The sequence below is a fragment of the Lissotriton vulgaris genome, chromosome 2_1 (genome assembly GCF_964263255.1).
Source record: "Lissotriton vulgaris chromosome 2_1, aLisVul1.2, whole genome shotgun sequence".
Taxonomy (NCBI): domain Eukaryota; kingdom Metazoa; phylum Chordata; class Amphibia; order Caudata; family Salamandridae; genus Lissotriton; species Lissotriton vulgaris.
Window position 1 is genome coordinate 1,650,962,573 of NC_141687.1, and position 24,566 is coordinate 1,650,987,138.

Here is a 24,566-nt window from a genome sequence, read left to right on the forward strand (position 1 = left end):
AGTCACATTATAAATCATTTGTTGGTGGTTGTTAGTGGTACCACAATAACTTTAGGAATTGTGGTGTGTTCTAAGGTTATTTTACCCAGTGAACAATGCTGAACGTTTGCTGGGATTTGATGAAACATGTTTGAGATAAAACGGTTTTCTCATAGGAGTTTTGGAAGATGCTCCAGAAGTTAAAATGAGAACACATTTTCCATAAATTCACTTTATCATTCTTAGGCATGTGATAAAAAAGTGTGATATTCTGAGTAAAACATATTCTTCCAACAGCCGCAGCAGCAGCCTGTCAGTTCATTCCCCAGTGTTTCACTGTGGTCTAATGAAGAGCTACAATGCTAACATTTTGCATTTGTAACAAATGCGTGCCATGAGATACTCACTTTGATGAAATCAGAGCTGTAAAACTTTAAAACATTTCTTTTGGAAATAAACAACATGAGGGGAGTTCATCTTGTCATAGCAATTATGGAGAGTGCTCTAAAAATCTAAAATATGGACACATTTTCTATACATTTTCAAATATCTTCCTCATCAATGTCATAACAAAAAGTCTAGTATGCTGAATGAAACATGTGCATCTAACACCAGCAGCAGCCTGTCTGTTGATTCCTCAGTACGATACTGCAGCTTCCCCACAACGTTATAAGAAAAAACTAGTGCAATTAAATGATTTACTTACGACAAACGTGTGGCACACCTGACTGCCATCTTGATGGAATCAAAGATGTAAAACTGAAATCATTTCCTAAAGAATATGCTGCAGTAAATGAACAAAATATGTGGTTTCTTTTAGCCATAGACATTATGGTTAAGGCTCTAGAGAGCTACAATCAGGACTCATTTTTATGTTCTCAATTACTTCCTCATCCATGTCAATTAACCATTCTGACATACAGAGTGAAACATGTACTTCTAACACCAGCAACAGTCTGTCATTTGACTACCTATTGATCAACTGCAACTTCACCACAGAGTTCTAATGAACAACTAGAGTGCTAACATTGTGTATTCAAGACAAAGTGAGGCCCTCCTGAACTCCATTTTACTGGAATAAGAGTTGTTGAGTTCAAAGCCTTTCCTGTGGAGCAGGCTGGAGTATATGAGTTTTGAGATGTTAATGTAGGTATTAAACAAGTGGGTAAAAATGTCAGAAGAGGTATATGGTTTTAATAATTTGAGGCATAGCATATTTCTAAATGGGCTAACAGTAGTGAAAAGGAGAGACATCTGCATAAGTACAGCATCCCCTTTTCACATTTGTTTACTCGCTGCACCCATATTCTCACCAATTTTCAAATATTAACATTTAGGTAAACAAACTTTGTGCACAGCGGGGTTGGCCTCCTGTGCATGGTTTGGCATTGAGCCAATTTATGACATGATTGCAAAACCCCATAAATGTGCTGAGAAAAACATAAAAGTGCTATAAACAGGTTAGGTGTTATGCCCTTAACTTACATTATAAAAAACCTAAAAATTCACAGAGAAGAACAAAGATTAAAGTGATGTCATATTTGGGTTTTGAAATAAGACAAGAACATTAATAAAAAACAAAACACTGAAATACATCAGTTGATGTTTTTTGTAAACTAACTATAACTGGTGACTCCATTCTGTACTGATTATGACTTCACAAATTACATCACTTATTTGACGATATCACTTATTAGATATAAAGAACAACATTGTTCAAATGACTAATAAGTCCTGCAGTCCTTCCAAAGATAAAGAAAAAAGTTGATAATTGATGGGGAATGAGCCCTTGTAGAGGGTTGGATACATATGTCTTGAGTGATGCAATATGTTAAGTTATAAGCTGTGCAACCTGGGAGTGTAAGTTATAGTGGGCTGGCCAAAACCATAACTGGAATATTTCAGTGGTATTTGAGGTTTTTTAATGTTAGTACAGTGTTTCTTGTCTTTGGCTGCTTTGTTTTGTTTTTTCAGTGAATTTCTAGTTTTTTTATGTAAGCTAAGCTCTTAGCACCTAACCTTACTATAACATCATGTTAACTGTTTTTTTTTTATTGAATATATATATATACATAGATATATATATATATTCACTGAAATAAACAAAGGTTTCAGGCACGTTATAGTTAGAAATTAGCATTTAAAAAACCTTAGAAATGTGACGTCATCAGCAGTGCATTGCGGGGGCGCGAGTTATAGCTAGATGAACTAACTATAATGGGGGAATTTCTCTGGTTTTGTACGAGTGAAATGTCCAACTAACTATAACTTTCCCTGAAACCTATGGTTTTTTCAGTGAATTTCTAAGGGTTTTTAAATGCTAATTTCTAACTAACGTGCATGAAACCTATGGTTTTTCCAGTGAATTTCAAAGGTTTTTTAAATGCTAATTACTAACTATAACATGCCTGAAACCTATGGTTTTTAAATGAATTTCTAAGGTTTTTTAAATGTTAGTTTCTAACTATGCCTACAGAGGTAGGACATGTGAAGAAAGAAGAAAAAACGCACAGAAAGAAGCAAAAGAAATGCGAAAGAACCAACAGAAGTCCACAAAGACGAAGAAAAGTACAGGAAGCAGCAAGACATGTGCAGAAAGAACCAACAGAGGAGCAGAAAGAGGCCTTGTAGCAAAATCATCTTGTGCCCACAACTTTTTCAGATGGGTACTGGTGGTAACTGACTCTGACTAACCAGGCTTCGAGCCGGAGCAATGCTAAAAGACACTTAGAATACAGTGAAAACACCTACATACACGAGGGAACACTATGCATTGGGGTACCCCTGTAATTAGCATGACCTCCTCTGTAAGGCCCTAGTATCTAAAAGGGCAGGAGGATTAAAACTACCTCAAAGTCAGAGGTGCAGAACTATGCTACTTTAACTAGTAGTCGCGTTTGCAGAGTGGTGGAGAAAGGGTCTGGGCGTCCAACCAACGCTCAGGAATTCCTCTGCATCAGACATATAGGAGGTACCAGCAGGGATTCTTGGCACCCAAACTCCCTCAGGACTAAATTGGACTTCATCCCCCATCCCGTAGTCTGCCACGAGGCACGTTTGCAGAGTGGTAGAGAAAGAAGGCCATGGCCTCCGAAGACGTCTTAGCAATCCCACTGTGTGGGACTTACTGGTGGTAACGAGAGTGGTAGTTGGCCCCCAAGAACATCTTTGGGGGCCAACTTCCCAAACTATTACCTCCAGTCAGTTCCACACAGCAGCATTGGTAAGTACTCGTACCAGGGCACGCCCACTTTGCCCACCACTCTACAAAAGCGCTCCCTGGCACGCTCTTGGATGAGGAATGAAGTCCCCTTCACTGCTGGAGGTCCTTAAGGGGCCAACTTGCATACCTTTTACCTCCAGTAAGCCCCACACAGTGGGATTGGTGAGAGGTAGACAAAGGCCATGCCCCCTTTCTCCACCACTCTGCAAACACGCCCCCTGGCGCGTTGTAAGTTGGGGGATTAAGTCCCCTTGAATCCTGAGGATCCCTGGGGTCCAAGTAGTCCACTAGGTACCTCCAATAAGCACCACAGAGGTACATTGCAGAGAGGTGTAAAAAGGGGTGTGGCCTGGACCACCTCTCTGCAACACAGCCCTGTGGCACACACTGGATGTACCTGGTGGGCTAGTTGGCCACCAGGGACCCCCAGTATTGAAGGGGAATTAAGTCCCCAATTTAAAACATGCCACAGTGTTGCTGGGAAGGGGCGAGCATCTGGCACAATTGCGTCTTTTTTTTCTTCTTTTTTTTAGAAGGGGGTTGTGTGGCCCCCCTTCTTTTCCCTTTTTTTGGGCCCTGGGGACCCCATCCCCCAGGGCCTGACCCCAAAAAAAAATCAACGGGAAGGGGGCCCGGCCCCAGGGACCCCAACCCCCGGGGCATGGCCACGTTATTTATTTTATTTATGGAAGGGGCTGCGTGGCCCCCCTCCAGAGGCCTCTATTGACCCGGGGACCTCATCCCCAGGGCCGGCCTTTATTTATTCATATTATTATTTATTTATTTATTTAACTTCAGGGAGGGGGCCACGTGGCCTCCCTCCCAGGCCACTTCTAGCCCTGAGGACCCCATCCCCCGGGGCAGGCCCTATCCATTGGGGACCGTGGGGGGAGCCCCAATGCCCCCACGGTCCCTGACGGCTCCCCGCGTCCTTCGAGAAACTGCACTGCTTTTTCACATGGGGAGCTGCTAACATGCAGCTCCCCTTGTGGAAAAGAAATCTGCTTTGCTTCATTGAAGCAAGAGCAGGTTTTCCTCCTCACGCTTCAATGAAGCAAAGCAGGGTTTGCAATGACAGGGTGGGAGCCACACGGCTCCCGCCCTGTCATTGCAAACAGTGGTGTCCCGGGGGTGGGCACCCCGGGACACTGCAGGACCGGTCCTGGGAGGTGGCGATCCCCAGGACCATCAAGGGCTCTAGGAGGGGGGCAGCGCGCCCCCCCTCTCACCTATTGTACAGCCCGGGGGAGTTGTTGGTGGTCCCCAGAGCTCGGGGGTCCGTTACAGACCCCCGAATTTGAATATTAGTACCCCCAGGAGGTGGTGGTCCCAGGGGCATGCGGGGGCGCTCAAGCCCCCCCACACAGGTGTTTGTTTAAAAAAAATAAAAGCCCCAGGGGTTGGCAGTCCCCGGGGCAACGAGGGGCATGTGCCACCTGACATTATCATTAATAAAAGCCCCAGGGGTGGCCCTGGGCCCCCGCAATTACATTATTGAATTTACAACATTTAAAAAAAGGGCGCTTTTTCAACCAAGCACTACCTTTTTGCCAAATTTGGTGTAATTTCGTTCAGCAGTTTGGGTTGTAGCCGTGTCTAAATTTTCCTACGGAAATTAACATGGAGAAAACACATTTTGGGACCCGCTTTTTATCTCGGCCCGCTTGGCGAATCACCCCGGAACTTTCAAGATAGGAGCTGACCGGAGCGGGCCATAAAACACTCTTCCTAAGGAAACTAGGTCCTAACTATAACTACCTACTGGCGACCGCCAGTAGGTAATGTCTATACATGTGTGTATATGTGTGTTTTGTGTGTATATAATTTTAAATGTTGTACTAACTTAACATGAATTCAGATGGGGTGTTCACTGTTTACACTGATTTCGATTACAGTATATTGCAGTGCCAATGGTTGGCAACGAGTGGTGTTTTACTTACTCCAAGTCTTAGCTGGAGAACATTTTTATCTGTTTTGACACCTTGTCTTACTCTTTTGTGGTTGTGTGTTTTGTATTTGCATCTCCCCCAAACCCTTCCTTAAATTTCTCTAAACCTCTTCCATTCATTAGAATGTATTTTTCAACCACTCCCCTTTGCCCCTCTCAAATCTACTACTAATTCATGCACTTACATGTGTGGAGATCACTGTCACCAAATAGGAGATTTCTATGCAGAAAAGATAGTAGAGGTTGAGGTATTTGGCTGTTAGTTTGTGAACTACACGTTGTAGTACTTGAGTACTACATTGACTACTACAAAATAGTTTGTGAATCGGGCCCAATGTTTGTTTCTATACAGGATACTGTTGTAATGTTTAATATATGTACAAAATCACTCATAGTGTTATACATACACCCACTCACTTACTCATACATACAGTAATGCATGTACTCACTCACCTATACAATCACTGGGACAAGCACACGCACACACATATGTATATATATATATATATATATATATATATCCACAGCCTTGGCTCGATTCTGCGGTCCAATGGCGCTCTTTTCACCGGTGCTATGACTTCCAAGCAGAGCCCTGCTTCAATATATTTCACAACTCCCTTCTTCCACGAAGGGAATAAGTCAGCACTCACAAAAGTTCCTTTCCCAATCCTTTTTATTTCATTGTCATTACTCCAGCAATGCAAAGTAAGAACCAACGCGTTTCACAACCAACTGTCGCTTGTTCACAGTCCCGGTATATATTATTGTTTTTTTTCTTTCACTGAAACAAACACAGGTTTCAGGGACGTTAAAGTTAGTTGCAAATTTCACTCGTACAAAATCTGAGAAATTCGGCCGTTATTATTAGTTGAGCTAACTATAACTCAGGCCCCCACAATGCACTGCTGATGATGGGATGTATGACGTTAGAACGCATACATTGACAACGCGTACCTTTACAACGCGTTCGTAACAACGAAAGTTGTTACCACGCATTGCGCTGGGGGGCGCAAAATTGATTAATTTAATTTACTATTCCAACACCAGTCCCCGTGGATAGTAGGGAAGGTGTTGGGATAGTAAATTAAATCATTTACTATCCTTGAGCGCCCCCCAGTGCAATGCGTGGTAACAACTTTCGTTGTTACGCCCGCGTTGTAAAGGTATTCCGTGGTAATGCTTGCGCTCTAAACGCTGCATACCCTGATGATGTCATGTATTACATCATTCATGACATGGTTAGTGACATTACTGATGACATCACTGATGACATCTCAAATAACATCACTGAAGACATCATCCATGTGATATTCTGATGCACCTTCTGATACCCTAATATAACTTTGATACACCCACCCATTGTGGGGTGTGAGTTTGGCTGAATTTCTCGGGTTTTGTACGAGTGGAATGTCCAACTAACTATAATGTCCCTGAAACCTGTGTTTTTTCAGTGAATTTCTGAGGTTTTTTAAATGCTAATTTCTAATTATAACATCCCTCAAACCTATGGTTCTTTCAGTGAATTACAAAGGTTTTTTAAATGCTAATTTCTAACTATGCCTACAGAGGTAGGACATGTGCAGAAAGAGGAAGAAAGGCACAGGGCGCTCGACCTCGGACCTGGGGAACTGGGTTTGAGTCTCTGTAATGAAGCTAAAACCTCCTATGATTCTGGGCAAATCACTTCATCTCCCCGTGCCTAAAATGAGTGTGTGTCCTCATGTAACGTAACTGGTGCTATGTAAAGCGCTCTGATACCCGATTCGGTTTGGGTCTAGTTCGCGGTATATAAAACTTTGAAGAAAAAAAAGGTGCAGAAAGAGGCCTTGTTGCAAAGTCATCATGTGCCCTGCGCAACCCCCACATTTTTGCATATTGGTACTGGTGGTAACTGACTCTAACTGACCCTGGGTCTGCCTAACCAGGCCCGGAGCCAGTGCTATGCTGAAAGACACTTAGAATACAGAGAAAACATGTACATACACTAGGGTACAATATTGGGTTGGGGTACCATGTGATTAGAATGACCTCCCCTGTAAGGCCCTAGTACATATTAGGGCAGGGGGATTAAAACCATCTCTAAGTCCCTAGCATATAATAGGGCATGGCAGTTTAGAAGCCAGCAGCCCTTTTCTGCACTTGCATGTGTGCACTGCTGAGCCTGAGGTCTGTTTGAAAGGAGACCTGCGTGTGCAGAAAGAGGCAAGAGAGTTGCAGAAACAGGCAAATGAGGTACACAAAGAGGGGTGCAAAAAGAGACTAGAATGGTGCAGAAAGAAGCAGGTGAGGTGCAGAAAGAGGCAAGAGAGGTGCAGAAAGAGGCAAGAGAAGTGCAGAAAGAGGCAAGAGAATTGCTGAAAGAAGCAACAGAGGTGTAGAAAGAAGGCAGAGAAGTGCAAAAAGAGGCAAGTGAGATGCAGAAAGAGGCAAGAGAGGTGCAGAAAGAAGGAAGACGAGTACATAAAGAGACAACAGGGGTGCAGAAAGAAGCAAGACAAGTGCAGAAAGAAGCTTGGGAAGTGCAGAATGAAGCAACAAGGATGTAGGAAAAGGCAAGAGAAGTGCAGAAAGAAGCAACAGAGGTGCAGAAGGAGGCGAGAGAACTGCAGAATGAGGCAAGAGAGTTGCAGAAACATGCAAAAGGGGTACAGAAAGAGGGAACAGGGGTGCAGACAGAGGCAAGAGAGGTGCAGAAACAGGTATGAGGGGTGCCAAAATTTGCAAGAGGGGTGCAGAAATTCACAAGAGATGTGCAGAAAGAAGCAAGAGCAGTGCAAAAGAACCAACAGAGGTGCAAAAAGAGGCAAGTGAGGTGAAGAAGGAGGCAAGAGAACTGCAGAAACAGGCAAGAGAGTTACAGAAACAGGCAAAAGAGGTGCAGAAAGAGGGAGCAGGTGGGTAGACTGAAGCAAGAGAGGTGCAGAAAGAGGGAAGAGCGGTGCAGAAAAAGGCAAGAGGGATGCAGAAATTTGGAACAGAGGTGCAGAAAGAAGCAAGAGCAGTGCAGAAAGAACCAACAGAGGTACAGAAAGATGCAAGAGGGGTACAGAAAGAGACAAGTGGAGAGCAGAACGAAGCAAAAGAGATGCAGAAAGAATAAAGGTGAAAAGGAGGCCTGGGTGCTGAAAGGGTTAGGAGAGGTGCACAAAGAGGCAAGATGGATACAGAAAGAGGCAGGAGGGGTTCGGAAAGAAGGAAGAGAATTGCGGAAAGAAGCAACAGAGGTGCTGAAAGAGGCCCAAAGGGTGCAGAAAGAGACAAGAGAGGTGCAGAAAGAAGCCACAGAGGTACAGAAAGAAGCAAGAGTGGTGCAGAAAGAGGGAAGAGAGGTGTAGACAGAGGCAAGAGAGTTGCACATATAGGGAAGAGAGGTGCAGAAAGAGGCAAGAGAACTGCAGAAAGAGGCAAGATAGTTGCAGAAAGAGGCAAGAGAGGACACGAAAGAACCAAGAGAGGTGCAGAATGAAGCAAGAGAAGTACAGAGAGAAGCAACAGAGGTGCAGAAAGAGGAGTGCAGAAAGAGGCAAGAGAAGTGCAGAAAGAAGCAACAGAGGTGCAGAAAGAGGCAAGAAAAGTACAGAAAGAGGCAAGAGAGTTACAGAAACAGGCAAATGAGGTGCACAAAGAGGGGACAGGGGTGCACACAGCGGCAAGAGAGGTACAGAAAGAACCAACAGAGGTGCAGAAAGAGGCAAGAGGGGTACAGAAATGTGAAAGAGAGTAGCATATAGAAGCAAGACCATTGCAGAAAGAATTATTAGAGGTGCAGAAAGAGGCAAGAGGGGTGCAGAAAGAGGCAAGAGAAGTGCAGAGAAAAGCAAAAGAGGTGCAGAAAGAGGCAAGAGGGGTGCAGAAAGAAGCAAGAGAGAAGCAGAAATAGGTAAGAGAGGTGCACACAGAGGCACGAGGGGTGCAGAAATATGCAAGAAAGGTACAGAAAGAAGTAAGAGAAGTACAGAAAGAAGCAAGAGAACTACAGAAAGAAGGAACAGAGGTGCAGAAAGAGGCATGATGGGTGCAGACAGAGGCAAGAGACGTACAGAAAGAGTGAAGATGGGTGCAGAAACAGGCATGAGGGGTGCAGAAATGTGCAAGACAGGTGCAGAAAGAAACAAGAGCAGTACCGAAACAAGAGAGGTGCAAAAAGAGGCAAGAGTTGTGCAGCAATAGGCAAGAGAAGTACAGAAAGAAGCAACAGAGGTGCAGAAAGAGACAAAACAACTGTAGAAAGAGGCAAGAGAGATGCAGAAACAGGCAAGAGATGTGCTGAAAGGGAGAACAGGGGTGCAGATAGAGGTAAAAGAGGTGCAGAAAGAGGGAATAGAGGTTGTTGGACAGGCTTCGTGGAAGGCCCGCTCCCTCCCCGCATGATGAGGCCCGGACGCCGGCTCTCCAGCCTCGGCTGACCCAGGCCCCCGTCAGCACCATTGCCCCGGTCCAGCCGCCATCTTGGACACTGCATCACGAGGCCGCATGGCCTCGACGCGACCCCAACCCTGGGCCTGGCCAGGCCCCGACATCGAGGCACCACCATCCACCCAGGAGGTGAAGAGACCACTTGGCAGGTCAATGGGAGAAAGGAGTGTTGATGGCTCTCCCCCACCAGGTGCCGATTGCCCCCGGCCTCCCCGGGCGCTGGCTCCACCCCCCTGCTGGGTGTCTGGACTCCCTCATCCCGGACCTCCCGACCTCCAAGCGCGAGGGTCCGGACATCAAAGGAGACCAGACCTATAACTGGGGCAGCTCCAGAGCAGGAAGTCAGTTGTATCCTGGAGTCGAGAGATACCTTGAAGAACTCATCCCTGACGGACTGCTGGCGCTGCCGCAGCCTTGCCTTGTGAACCCTCTCCGAAGCCTGCTGGCGCTGCCGCGGCCCTCTGCAACGTGCATCTTCGTCCGGACCTGCTGGCGCTACCGCGGCCCATCCTTGTGAAACAATCGCTCTTGCCTGCTGGCGCTGCCGCGGCCCCTCTGCAAGGAAATCGTCATCGTAGCCTGCTGGCGCTGCCGTGGCCCTCCTTACCGAGAACCATCATCCTAGCCTGCTGGCGCTGCCGCGGCCCCTCTGCAAGGAAATCATCATCGTAGCCTGCTGGCGCTGCCGTGGCCCTCCTTACCGAGAACCATCATCCTAGCCTGCTGGCGCTGCCGCGGCCCTCCTTGCCGAGAACTTTCAACCTAGCCTGCTGGCGCTGCCGCGGCCCGACCTTTTTAGATCCCTGAGCTCGAGGATTGTGAGCTCCTTTTGGCCGCCCTTGTACCGGTACTAAGACCGTCCCGCTACCCCTTACCCTACAGAGACTAGAATTGGGAGGATCCTCGTGTCCTGCCCCCACTGTATCGTTGATAAACTTGCCTCAAGAATACTATATAAAGTGTGCAGATCGCATCCCTGTGTGGTGTCCATTTGTGGGGGGGAAGTTACTTGTCTGTACGATCGCTGGAGACGGCCCTCACCGGAGGCCTCTCCCCCTGTCCTCGGCCGACCCTCCGGGTCCCCGTCTAACATTGGTGGCTGCGGTGGGATCCGAACCAACGCGTAATCGTACAGAGAGTAACTCACCCCACGACACAACCACAATGACAACAAAAGAAAGCGGAACCACAGAAAAATTCCAGATGTAGAAACTAGAAGAGTATAACCACAGAGAACTAAAGCAATTCTGCATAGAACTAGGCATTGCTACCACAGGACTGAGCACGAAAGAAGACTTCAAAAAGGCCCTAGAATCTTGGGCAGAGACGGGTACGGCCGTACCCCAAACCCAAAGCCTCGAGGCACCGGAAACGTACACCACTCCGACGGAAGGAAGAAGATCGGGTCTCTCCCCAGAGGAGATCCGAGAACGGGAAAAAAGCAGGCTCCATGAATTGGAGCTGGCTCGACTTCGGTTGGATGGAGAACTGAAATTGGCGGAACAAAAAATAACATTGGAACACTTACGGCTCCGGGAGGAGCGGGAAGAGAAACAAAGACAGAGAGAGTTAGAAGAGAAAAAACTAGCCTACGAACATGAGCGCAATCTAAAAGAAATAGAGCTTCGGAAACAGAATAAAGATCTCGGGGTTCCCGAGCGTCCGAACACTCCTGCCACTACAGACCCTAAAGTCCACATCCCCAAGGATGTCGTCAGAGAATATTACCGGAACGACGATATCCAGCAATGGTTCAAAGCCTATGAGGTAGCCATGACCTCCCACCGGATTCCCCGAAGCGACTGGGGAGCCGGGTTATGGGGGAGGTTCGTCAACGAAGGGCGAGACGCCCTGCTGCAACTCCCGGACCATCAAATGACCTCCTACGACCACATGAAAGCCGCCCTACTCACTCGATACGGACTCACGCCCGAGATGTACCGCCAGCGGTTCCACGACTGCAAACGGATCCCGGGTACAACTTGGGTGGAGTACGTGAACTTTTTCAGCAGAGCATTCGAGGGGTGGATCAAGGGCAGCAAGGTGACCACGTACGAGCAACTCTTTGACCTTATTGTGTGGGAGCACCTCTCTAACAATTGCTTCGTCGAGCTCAGGCAGCACCTCCTCGACAGTAAACTGACTGAACCTCGGCAACTCGCCGCCGAAGCTGACCGATGGGAAAGCACCCGAGTTGCCCGCAACGGGCCCAGCGAACCGAACAGAACCAACCAAGGACCCCATCGCCCCCGAGGGGGAGGAGGAGGCCAGGGCCGGGGCAGAGATGCCGTCCCAGCGGCTCCCGCCAGCAATGCCCCGCCCCCGGCCGGCAGGGGAAATCCCCCGATGCGTCCAGGGTTCCGAGCCAACGTTACTTGCCACCGATGCCAGCGACCCGGACACTACGCCAACGATCCTAATTGCCCGAAGTACCAGAACCCTATGCCCCGCCAGGTCGCTGCCGCCGCCCTGGGGAAAGAGCAAACCCCAGAAGATTCTGAAGAGTACGAGGCCGACCAGCCCGAGTGGGAGTCAGCCGCCATGTCTCTGGTCTGCCTAAGGGAAAGAGACATGATTCCGCGGGCTCCCCTACCTGCCAATACGCGGAAATACAGCCAGTGGGTCAACATTAATGGGCGCCAGGCTGAAGCCCTACGCGACACCGGGGCCAGTGTGACGGCAGTCCGCTGTCATCTGGTGACCCCGGATCAGATCTTGCCGAACGTCCTTTGCCCCGTCCGGTCAGCTGACAATTCAGAAAGCCTGTGTCGGATGGCCTGCATCCCCTTCGAGTGGGGAGGAGTGTCCGGAATGCTGAAGGTGACTGTCCACGATGATGCACCCGTGGACTGCCTCCTGGGGAATGACCTCGAAAGTTCCCCCTGGTCAGCCGTCGAAAGAAGAGAACACCTGGGGATGTTGGGCCTCCCTGAATGGGCCTGCATAACAACCCGGTCCATGGCCGCCAGCGCCATCTCCACTCCCGAAGAACCCGAATGGCCAGAACCTCCTCCCCCGATCGTCCCGGAGGGAGCCGCCCTAAGCGCCAATCCCCCAGAGCAGAACGAAGAAAGGCCCGTTCAACTCCAAGACCTTCCCAGTGGCGTCAAGAGGGTGGTCCCACCCAGGAACAATTCCGACAAGAGCAGAGGACCTGTCCCTCCCTCGAGGGACTCCGACAGCAAGCCCTCGCCCAAAGCGCAGGAGACACCTCAGGGGCCCACTGGATTTATTGGGACAATGACCTGCTCTACAGTGAGCAAAGAATCGCTGAGCTGGGGGCCAGTCAGGTGCTGGTGGTGCCCCTCCGCTTCAGAGACTTCCTTTTGAACTTGTCACACGATGTCCCCCTTGCTGGGCACCTGGGACAAGACAAAACGTACAACCGCCTGGTAACTCACTTCTACTGGCCCAAAATGCGAAATGATGTCTCCAACCACTGCCGGGCCTGCCCCACCTGCCAGGCCAGCGGGAAGAGCGGCCGAAAGATCAAAGCACCCTTACAACCCTTTCCCGTCGTCACCACCTCGTTCGAACGGGTGGGAATAGACATTGTGGGGCCCCTAGACCCCCGAACGGCACAGGGGCACCGATTCATCCTAGTCCTGGTGGACCACGCCACCCGCTATCCCGAGGCCATTCCTCTTCGGACCGTGACCGCACCCGTGGTAGGCCGAGCCCTGATGGGGATCTTCTCTCGAGTGGGCTTCCCCCGAGAAGTCGTCAGCGACAGGGGCACAAACTTTATCTCGAAGTACATGAGGTCTCTCTGGCAACAGTGCGGGGTCACCTACCGGTTCACGACCCCTTATCACCCGCAAGGAAATGGACTGGTCGAGCGGTTTAACCGCACTCTCAAGGGAATGATCATGGGCCTAGAAGAACCCCTACGTCGCCAATGGGACGTGCTGCTCCCGTGCCTCCTCTTCGCCTATCGAGAAGTTCCCCAGAAATCCCTCGGCTTCAGTCCCTTCGAGCTCCTGTACGGACACCCCGTCCGGGGCCCCCTCAGCCTGATCAAGGAAGGATGGGAGATGGCCCCCAGAAGACTCCTCCAGATGTATATAAGTACCTCCTGACCCTCCGCAACCAGACCCGGCGATTCAGGGAACTCGCCAAAGCCAACCTTGAGGCCAGTCAGGAGGACATGAAGAAATGGTACGATCAGCATGCCTCCTCCATCGAGTTCGAACCAGGCCAACAAGTCTGGGTGATGTCTCCAGTCGAACCCTGTGCCCTACAGGACAAGTGGACAGGACCCTTCAAGGTGATAGAGCGCAAGGGCCCTGTCACCTACCTAATAGACATGGAGTCCTCCCGGAACCCCCTACGAGTCCTCCACGCCAACAGACTTAAACCCCACTTCGTACGCTCGGAGCTCAGCCTGCTGATGGCAACAGATGGCGGGACGGAAGAAGACTCCGAGCCCCTCCCTGACCTACTGAGGACCCGTGAAAAAGATGGCTCAGTGGAAGGGGTCAGACTCTCCGATGCCTTGTCCCCAGAGCAACGCCAAGACTGTCGAGCTCTCCTGCTACAATTTGCAAACTTGTTTTCCCTCACCCCCGGGGTCACCCCCTGGTGCCTTCACGATGTGGACACTGGGGATAGTCCCCCCATTCGACACAGGGCGTACCGAGTGCCGGATCGGGTGCGCACCTGCATCCAGAACGAAGTCACCAACATGCTGGCTCTAGGAGTGATCGAGCCATCCGACAGCCCCTGGGCCAGCCCAGTCGTACTGGTCCCCAAGGCTGCCGCCCCGGGCGTTGCCCCCGAGCTCCGGTTCTGTGTAGACTATCGGGGTCTGAACGCTGTTACCAGAACCGACGCTCACCCCATCCCCCGGGCGGATGAGCTGGTTGACCGCATGGGGGCTGCCCGCTACCTGAGCATCTTCGATCTAACAGCGGGCTACTGGCAAATCGGCCTCACCCCCAGGGCCCAAGAACGATCCGCCTTCTCTACCCCGGATGGCCACTACCACTTCAAAGTGATGCGATTTGGCATGAAAAACGCTCCAGCTACCTTCCAACGGCTTGTGAACCAGGTACTGGCGGGCCTCGAAGAATTCAGCGCCGCCTACCTGGACGATATCGCTGTGTACAGTCGCCACTGGGCAGACCACCTTCACCACCTCCGAGAAGTCCTGCATGCCCTCCAGCAGGCCGGCCTCACCATCAAAGCCAGCAAATGCCAGATTGGCCAGGGGTCCGTGACCTACCTCGGACACCAAGTGGGGAGCGGTCTGGTGGCCCCCCTTCAGCTCAAGATCGCTGCCATCCAGTCCTGGCAACCACCTGTCACCCAAACCGAGGTCCGAGCCTTCCTGGGGCTCACCGGATACTACCGGCAGTTTGTAAAGGACTATGGCAGCATTGTGGGGCCCCCCACAGAACTCACATCCAAGAAAAACCCCAAAACCGTCAACTGGACTCCGGACTGTCAAGCGGCCTTCGAGAAGTTGAAGACCGCAATGTGCACCGCCCCCGTGCTCCAGGCCCCCGACTACAGCCGGGAATTCATAGTCCAGACAGATGCCTCGGATCATGGCGTTGGGGCAGTCCTCTCTCAACTCAACGCCGAGGGAGTCGATCAGCCAGTGGCCTTCATCAGCCGACGCCTTCTGGCTCGAGAACAGCGCTGGAGCACCATCGAGCGGGAGGCCTTCGCAGTGGTGTGGGCCCTCAAGAAACTCCGGCCCTACCTCTTCGGTACCCATTTCAGGGTACAGACAGACCACCGACCCCTGCAATGGCTGATGCAGATGCGGGGGGAGAACCCAAAACTGTTGCGATGGTCCATCTCCCCGCAGGGGATGGACTTCATGGTGGAGCATCGTCCTGGCCAGGACCACGCCAACGCCGACGGCCTGTCACACTTTTTCCGCCTCGGCGAGGAGAGTACCCAAGAGGATGGGTGACTCTCCCTGCCTTCAGCTGGGGGGACGCATGTTGGACAGGCCTCGTGGAAGGCCCGCTTCCTCCCCGCATGATGAGGCCCGGACGCCGGCTCTCCCTGTGTCCCCAGAAGGAACCATCCCGGCAACCCACCGAAGCAACCCGTAACCCGTCCCCAACGGGACGCCTGCTCCCGAACACCCAAGCCTCGGCTGACCCGGGCCCCCATCAGCACCATTGCCCCGGTCCAGCCGCCATCTTGGACACTGCATCACGAGGCCGCGTGGCCTCGACGCGACCCCAACCCTGGGCCTGGCCAGGCCCCGACATCGAGGCACCACCATCCACCCAGGAGGTGAAGAGACCCCTTGGCAGGTCAATGGGAGAAAGGAGTGTCGATGGCTCTCCCCCACCAGGTGCCGATCGCCCCCGGCCTCCCCGGGCGCTGGCTCCACCCCCCTGCTGGGTGTCTGGACTCCCTCATCCCGGACCTCCCGACCTCCAAGCGCGAGGGTCCGGACATCAAAGGAGACCAGACCTATAACTGGGGCAGCTCCAGAGCAGGAAGTCAGTTGTATCCTGGAGTCGAGAGACACCTTGAAGAACTCATCCCTGACGGACTGCTGGCGCTGCCGCAGCCTTGCCTTGTGAACCCTCTCCGAAGCCTGCTGGCGCTGCCGCGGCCCTCTGCAACGTGCATCTTCGTCCGGACCTGCTGGCGCTGCCGCGGCCCATCCTTGTGAAACTATCGCTCTTGCCTGCTGGCGCTGCCGCGGCCCCTCTGCAAGGAAATCGTCATCGTAGCCTGCTGGCGCTGCCGCGGCCCTCCTTACCGAGAACCATCATCCTAGCCTGCTGGCGCTGCTGCGGCCCCTCTGCAAGGAAATCATCATCGTAGCCTGCTGGCGCTGCCGCGGCCCTCCTTACCGAGAACCATCATCCTAGCCTGCTGGCGCTGCCGCGGCCCTTCTTGCCGAGAACTTTCAACCTAGCCTGCTGGCGCTGCCGCGGCCCGACCTTTTTAGATCCCTGAGCTCGAGGATTGTGAGCTCCTTTTGGCCGCCCTTGTACCGGACCGGTACTAAGACTGTCCCGCTACCCCTTACCCTACAGAGACTAGAATTGGGAGGATCCTCGTGTCCTGCCCCCACTGTATCGTTGATAACCTTGCCTCAAGAATACTATATAAAGTGTGCAGATCGCATCCCTGTGTGGTGTCCATTTGTGGGGGGGAAGTTACTTGTCTGTACGATCGCTGGAGACGGCCCTCACCAGAGGCCTCTCCCCCTGTCCTCGGCCGACCCTCCGGGTCCCCGTCTAACAGAGGTATAGAAAGAGGGAAGAAGGGTGCAGAAAGAGGCATGCAGAAAGAAGCAACAGAAGTGCAGAAAGAACCAACAGTGGTACTGAAGGAGGAAAGAGGGGTGCACAAAGAGGCAAGAGGGGTGTAGAAAATTGCAAGAGATGTGCAGAAAGAAGCATGAACAGTGCAGTAAGAAACAACAGAGGTACAGAAGGAGGCAAGAGGGGTGCAGAAAGAGGGAAGAGCAGTGTAGAAAGAACCAAGAGACATGCAGGAATAGGGAAGAGTGGTGCAGAAAGAGGCACGAGGGGTACATAAAGAAGGAGGAGAAGTGCAGGAAGAAGCAACAAAGGTACAGAAAGACGCAAGAGTGGTGCAGAAAGAGGAAAGAGAGGTGCAGAAAGAGGCAAGAGAGTTGTACAAAGAGGGAAGAGGTGTGCAAAAAGAGGTTAGAAGGGTGCAGAAAGAAGCAAGTGAGGTTCAGAAAGAGGCAAGAGAGGTGCAGAAACAGGCAAGAGAAGTGCAGAAAGAGGCAAGAGAATTGCAGAAAGGAGCAACAGAGGTGTAGAAAGAAGCCAGAGAAGTGCAGAAAGAGGCAAGTGAGATGCAGAAGGAGGCAAGAGAGGTGCAGAAAGAAGGAAGACGAGTGCATAAAGAGACAACAGGGGTGCAGAAAGAAGCAAGACAAGTGCAGAGAGAAGCATGGGAAGTGCAGAAGGAAGCAACAGGCGTGCAGAAAAAGGCAACAGAAGTGCAGAAAGAATCAACAGAGGTGCAGAAGGAGGCAAGAGAACTGCAGAAAGAGGCAAGAGAGTTGCAGAAACATGCAAAAGGGGTACAGAAAGAGGGAACAGGGGTGCAGACCGAGGCAAGAGGGATGCAGAAACAGGTAAGAGGGGTGCCGGAATTTGCAAGAGGGGTGCAGAAATTCACAAGAGATGTGCAGAAAGAAGCAAGAGCAGTGCAAAAGAACCAACAGAGGTGCAAACAGAGGCAAGTGAGGTGAAGAAGGAGGCAAGAGAACTGCAGAAACAGGCAAGAGAGTTACAAAAACAGGCAAAAGAGGTGCAGAAAGAGGGAGCAGGTGGGTAGACTGAAACAAGAGAGGTGCAGAAAGAGGGAAGAGCGGTGCAGAAAAAGGCAAGAGGGATGCAGAAATTTGGAACAGAGGTGCAGAAAGAAGCAAGAGCAGTGCAGAAAGAACCAACAGAGGTGCAGAAAGATGCAAGAGGGGTACAGAAAGAGACAGGTGAAGAGCAGAACAAAGCAAAAGATATGCAGAAAGAACAAAGGTGAAAAGGAGGCCTGGGTGCAGAAAGGGTTAGGAGAGGTGCACAAAGAGTCAAGATGGGTACAGAAAGAGGCAGGAGGGGTTCAGAAAGAAGGAAGAGAATCGCGGAAAGAAGCAACAGAGGTGCTGAAAGAGGCCCAAAGGGTGCAGAAAGAAGCAACAGAGGTACAGAAAGAGGCAAGAGTGGTACAGTAAGAGGGAAAAGAGGTGTAGACAGAGGCAAGAGAGTTGCACAAAGAGGGAAGAGAGGTGCAGAAACAGGCAAGAGAACTGCAGAAAGAGGCAAGATAGTTGTAGAAAGAGGCAAGTGAGGTGCAGAAGGAGGCAAGTGAAATGCAAAAAGAGGCAATAGAGTTGAAGAAACAGGCAAAAGGGGTGCAGAAAGAGGGAACAGGTGGGTGGACTGAGGCAAGAGAGGTACAGAAAGAGGGAAGAGGGTTGCAGAAAGAGGCAGGAGGGGTGCAGAAAGAAGCATCAGGGGTGCAGAAAGAGGCAAGAGAAGTATAGAATGAGGCAAGATGGTTGCAGAAACAGGCAGGAGAGGTGCAGAAAGAGTCAAGAGGGGTGAAGAAAGAGGCAAGAGGGTGCAGAAAGAGGCAAGAGAGGTGCAGAAAGAAGCAACAGAGGTGCAGAAAGAGGAAAGAAAAGTACAGAAAGAGGAAAGAGAGGTGCAGAAACAGGAAAAAGATGTGCACAAAGAGGGAACAGGGGTTCACAAGGAGGCAAGAGATGTACAGAAAGAACCAACAGGGGTGCAGAAAGAGGCAAGAGAAGTGTAGAAAGAAACAACAGAGGTGCAGAAAGAGGCAAGAGAAGTGTAGAAAGAAACAAGAGAGGTGCAGAAACAGGCAGGAGAGGTGCAGAAAAAGGGAACAGAGTGCAGAAAGAGGCAAGAGGGGTACAGGAAGAAGCAAGTGAGGTGCAGAAAGAGGCAAGAGAGGTGCAGAAAGAAGTAAGAGATGTGCAGAAAGTAGAAAAAATGAGCAGAAAGAGGCAAAAGAAGTGCAGAAAAAAGAAAGTTGCAGAAAGAAGCAACAGAAATGCAGAAAGTGGTGAGAGGTGCAGAAAGAAGCAAGAGTGGTTTGCACACCATTAGTACCAATTTAACACCCACATTTAGCAATAAGTAGCAGGTGACCATTCTAGGTTTGCAAAGGGCCTTCCACCACGCTGTAACACTTGTCGCTGCATTTTTGGGAACGTTTAGCCGTTTGAGCTAAAAACAAGGCTTTTTTGTTCAAATCTGCAGATTAGGATTATGTGGCTAATGCGCAAAATGTATAATTGTGTGAAAGTCGGTGCAGCCAAACAGTTGCAGAATTCCAGTGGACTTGCTCATACCTCTGACTAGGTGCAGAAGTGCTCCTCAGTGATTCCTTCTTTTTTTTGTCTCATTGAGTTCACAATTTAGTTTCTATGGAACCTAGGAAGACTAAACCTGAGGTTACGACTCAACAACACAGACTACCATACCACAAAATTACTCTCCATAACACATATTCCCACTCTACATAAATCCTATACACTAAATACCCAATACTTTCCAACCACATAGTTTCACTGCACAACATACCACATAATTCCACTACACACAACGTACATCAACTCCACTCCAAAAAACATTAGTAAAAAATGTTTACATTTACAACGCCAATAGCTCTAACTCTTGCAAATGTGAGACCTATTAAATTAGAAATGCTTCTTTAAATGGTAGTCACATTTGCACAGTGGTGGAGAAAGGGGGCTGTGCCTCCAACCAGCGCTCAAGAATTCCGCTGCGTAGGACTTACAGGAGGTACCAGGAGGGCTTCCTGGCCCCCAAAGTCCTTCAGGAGTAAAGTGGACTTTATCCCTCTACCAGTTCTGTGCCAAGAGGTGAGTTTGCAGAATGGTGGAGAAAGGGGGGTGTGGCCCCCGAAGACCTCTTAACAATCCCATTGTGTGGGACTTAGTGGAGGTAACAGGAGAGGTAGTTGGCAAAAGTGAAAAACCTTGGTGTGGTCTTTGATTCAAAACTCATGTTTGCTGACCAGATGAATCAGCTCATTTCCTTCTGCTTTTACCTTTTAAAGATATTGAAAAAAACACTGCCCTACAACTCGTCTGACCTTCAGACAACCGTTGTCATCTCTTTAGTTTTGTCGAGGTTGGACTACTGTAATGCCTTATATTGGAGCATGTAGCAAAGCCTCTTAAAGAAACCCCAGAGGCTGCAGTTTACAGCAGTTCATCTTCTTAAAAAACATCAGAAAACAAAAATCAGCCGCCAAGGGGCTGGAGGGGCTACATTGGCTCCCTATTAAAGAAAAGAGTGTATTTTAAAGCTCTCTCTACAGTACAGGTCCAGAATATCTGAAGAAAAAACTCTGTGTTATTCACCTAGATGTCTTCAGTCAGCCATGTCCAAAAGGATGCTGGTTCCTAATGGTGGCGGTTACCACTGGTTCCTAAAATCAATAGAACTTCTTGGGGCGGTAGAAGTTTTGTTCAAACCACTTCTTTGATATGGAATCAAATGCCTTTGCATCTAAGATGTCAATCTAATCTGTGGACTTTTAGAAAGCTGTTAAATACTTGGCTTTCCTCTTTATCTTTGTAACTACAGCAATTTGGTCCTCTCAGCAGTACTATCCTTACATATGCTAAAACCGAGACACCCTCGGGCATTTGTTACACTTTACAAAATCAAATCAGATCAAAATGATTGCTACCAGATCGTTTAAAATCACTGACCTACTTGACTGAATGTCTTCCTTTTATATCATGCGTTTATCTCCAATTGGTGTAAAAAAATGATTTAGCATAAGACAGGAATGAGAGCATTACGCCTCATGTTTATGCATGAAATGTATGCAGTAGTTAGGGAGGGAGTTGTTAGGCCCTGAAGACGACCGTGGACCTATGTTGGCTCATAAATTAGTCGAAACATGTCAGCAAAAAAAGGAATGGATTGATGGACCATTATACTTTATCAAAAATCTTCCACAAACTTTTTTTAAGCATATCAAGGGTACCTGTTAGTAAAGGGAAATCCTTGGGTTTACACTTTAGATATTTTTACTACTGGATACCTGCTTAAGTCCAGAATAAGAATTATATAAGAACTCCTTACGAGGTTGAGTCCACAAGACTGGTATTCACCTACTATAGGGTGGTAAGGACGCCTATGATGAGGCATGCCATGATAATTTAGGGGTGGGGGGGATGGAGGGGTGTCGCTACAAAATCTTTTCGATACATCCGGCCTACAGTCAATATTACAAAAAGTACCTAAGAAGGCCGCTATACGTTTATTCTGTGCTTTCAAGCCCCTTTTGTGATACAATTTACTGCATAGGAGGATGTGCTTGAATATAGATCCTCTTCCTCCCCTATTTGTGAGTATATAAAACAAGAGTATTACCACAGGGACACGATTCTAAGTATCGGTCAAATGTAACCAATTGTAAAGAATAATGCAGCAGAGCATGTTACAAAAGCAACATTAATACTGTACTTCAATGTTTAATACATAACATAAACTAACATAGCATAACAAGTATAATCAAGTATAAAAACCATCACGGAAACACTGTGCTACACTAATTGTTACCGAATGAATACTGCCCTGTGGAAACAGCAGCTCTGTTTGAACACTGTGTTGTTGAGAGACCAAGGCTCAACATTAGTAATGCACTGTAGCATGCACTACCACTAAACTTCTGTTCTGACAAATCTGCAGAGTACTAAAACCACAGCATTACCATGCAAATAATGAACCATGCTGTGCCAAATCCACAACCTTACATGATAAACAATGCAACAGAATGTGCCACATTCACAGCACACACACCCACACACACCACACACCTACCCACACACCACCCACACCCACCCACACCACACACACCCACCCACCACACACACACATACACTCACACACACTTCACACACACGCACACCACACACATACACACACCCAAACACACACACTCATTCACTCCACACTTACCCACCCAAACACACACTCACACACACTTCACACACACCCACACCACACACACATACACACACCCAAACACACACACACACACTCACACACACCACACATGCCCACCCACATCACACACACACACACACACACACACCCAAACACACACCCAAACTCACACACACACCGCCCAGACACACCCAGACACACACACACTCACACACACGACCCACACACCACACACCCACACACTCACACACACCCACACCACATACACACATAAACAGTGCATGCCAATTCTGCAACATTACCTGTGCCAAATGCAGAGCACTCTGACAGAAATACCGCGGTGTCACAAGTACAAAACACAATCTCAGAATACAGCATTATAAAATTACAAACAACAGCTGCATCACGGTAGTGTGGAGAACACAATACACAGCATGAATGATGCACAAATATTAGCCAAATCCTCCCATTACTATAGGAAAACTACACTAAATACGCAGCGTACTCCTGCACAATGCACAGCATTGTGACAAACACATGTTGCGATAAACAAAGTACAGCACTGTATTATGCAAATCCAGAACATTACAACAGGAATATTTTACTGTATTTAACAAAGGTCATAGTATGGCCATAAAATACAGCACTATCTTGTATTAAACCCCCAGCACTACCTTGTGGATTCTGCACAACAGTGAACCACAGCTGCATAATGGCCACATTAGTACTGTGCTTTTATGTGCCAAATCGACAGCATGACCATATGAATACTGCATTTGCCAGTGCCAATGTTACAATATTTCTATAGAAACACTGCATTACTGTTTGCCAAACTGCTCTGCAATGTGCGACGTTCACATTTCTATAGTAGTACTTCACCGTAGCAGGCCACAGCATTATCAAAAGAATGCTGCAGCACAGTGTACCAAACTCACCCAATCGCCGTGGGAACAGTGTGCTGTAGTAAGGTCAATCCACAGAATTGCATGGTATACTGTATTATAGATTTCCAAATGCACAGTATTACCTTGGGACGCTACAATATATCGATTCTACATCGTGCCACGTGAATACTGTCCTAATGTGTGCCAACTCGTGTGAGCCAGCGTCACTACGTATCAATAGAAACGTTGCCCTGTGTGCCCAATTCTAGAATTGCCATGGGAATGCTACTCTTGAGTGTGCCAACTTCACATTTTAATAGAAGCGCTTCAGTGCGGTAGGCCACATCCAGAGGGTACTGTCAAAGGGATGTTGCACTACAGTGTGCCAAGTGTACACAATCACAGCGGGTTTGCTGCCCTATAGTGAGGCGAGTCCACATTCTGCATTCCACAGTTCCAAATCTACAGAATCCATGAACATGAGAACTCTGCACTGCAGTGTCCCGAGTCACCAGCACGACCATGGGCACACCGCACTAAAGTAGGCCAAAATCAACAGCATTACCACAGACATATTGCAACAGAGTGTGCCAAACTCAGCAGTTCTGCAGAAATACTGCAGTTACGTGTTCCAGATTGGCAGCAGTATCATGGGGATGCTGTGCTGGGCTATGCCAAATGCACACTCCTATAGAAATAGTGCATTGATTGATGCGCACCGCACTGACAGCACTGCCACAGGAATACTGCACGGTAGAGTTCAGTAGCAATGCCACAGCCGTTCTGCACCGGGCACTGTACAACTGTACGGCCCAGCTGCAATATGTCCTCCTGTTTAGGGACGTGCTCGCTCTTTTGCAGCTCAGCCTTCCCGCCAGTCTCCTCGCCGCTGCGGTGAGTGGTCGCATAGCCGCGGTACCCTACTCACCTCTTCCTCCAACCGGCATTAGGTAGCAGGGAGGCCTTCCCCATCCTCCCGCCTCTGCCAGCGCCCCTCTTCCTTCCTGTTGCTCATCGCGGGCTGTGCTTCCAGCCGCCAATTGCTCCCTATCGCCATTAACCCTTGGCACTTACCTCGCACCCCCATGCAGCAGCAGGCTCCCGCTCACGACTGCACACGGCTCCTTCCGTCTGTTTAGGGAAGGCGGCGGAGTGCAGGCTCTGCTCCGAGTGTGGGTATTTCTCGCTCCCTCTCTCTCCCTTTCTGCACGCTTCCTTCTGTTTGCCGGTCAGTTCTCATTTGAGGCACCAGATGGCAGCATCTGACTGTTCATTGAAGGATCCCTTCGCTTGCGGCTGCCGCTCTTGTAGAGCTTTCGTGTTCATACCACAAGCAGAACCCAGAAAGATGTGTCGAGTTGGGAGAGATTAATGACAAGAGGGGAGTACACCCACGACCCACCCAGAGAAATGTTGAGCTGAGGGCCAGGGAAGGTGTGCAGACAGGGCATAGATGATGATCTGGTTGATTGAGACCGAGTGGAGGCGCATGGAAATGTCAATCTGGGGAGATGTAAGACCATTGGAAGTGTGCAGCAAGGGAAAAATATGCACGGGAGAGGTGTGGATGGTATTTATAGGATGTTTGCTTGGAAAGATAACGGCTCAATTGCACGGGTGCAAGGGCAGAGGTGTGATACTGT

General features: G+C 49.4%; 1 protein-coding gene across 2 annotated transcripts in view; it reads right to left on the reverse strand.

Annotated features, from left to right (window-relative positions):
- The window catches only part of LOC147733018 (regulator of G protein signaling rgs-2-like), a 76,569-nt gene extending 52,455 nt beyond the window's left edge, over window positions 1–24,114 (reverse strand). Inside the window, exon 1 of one of the 2 annotated variants that reach the window (XM_086958899.1) lies at window positions 23,998–24,114. The gene's annotated coding sequence lies outside the window, so the exon portion shown is untranslated. The remainder of the gene's footprint in view (window positions 1–23,997) is intronic. The other variant, XM_086958900.1, reaches the window with a different exon arrangement.
- Window positions 24,115–24,566: the final 452 nt, after the last annotated feature.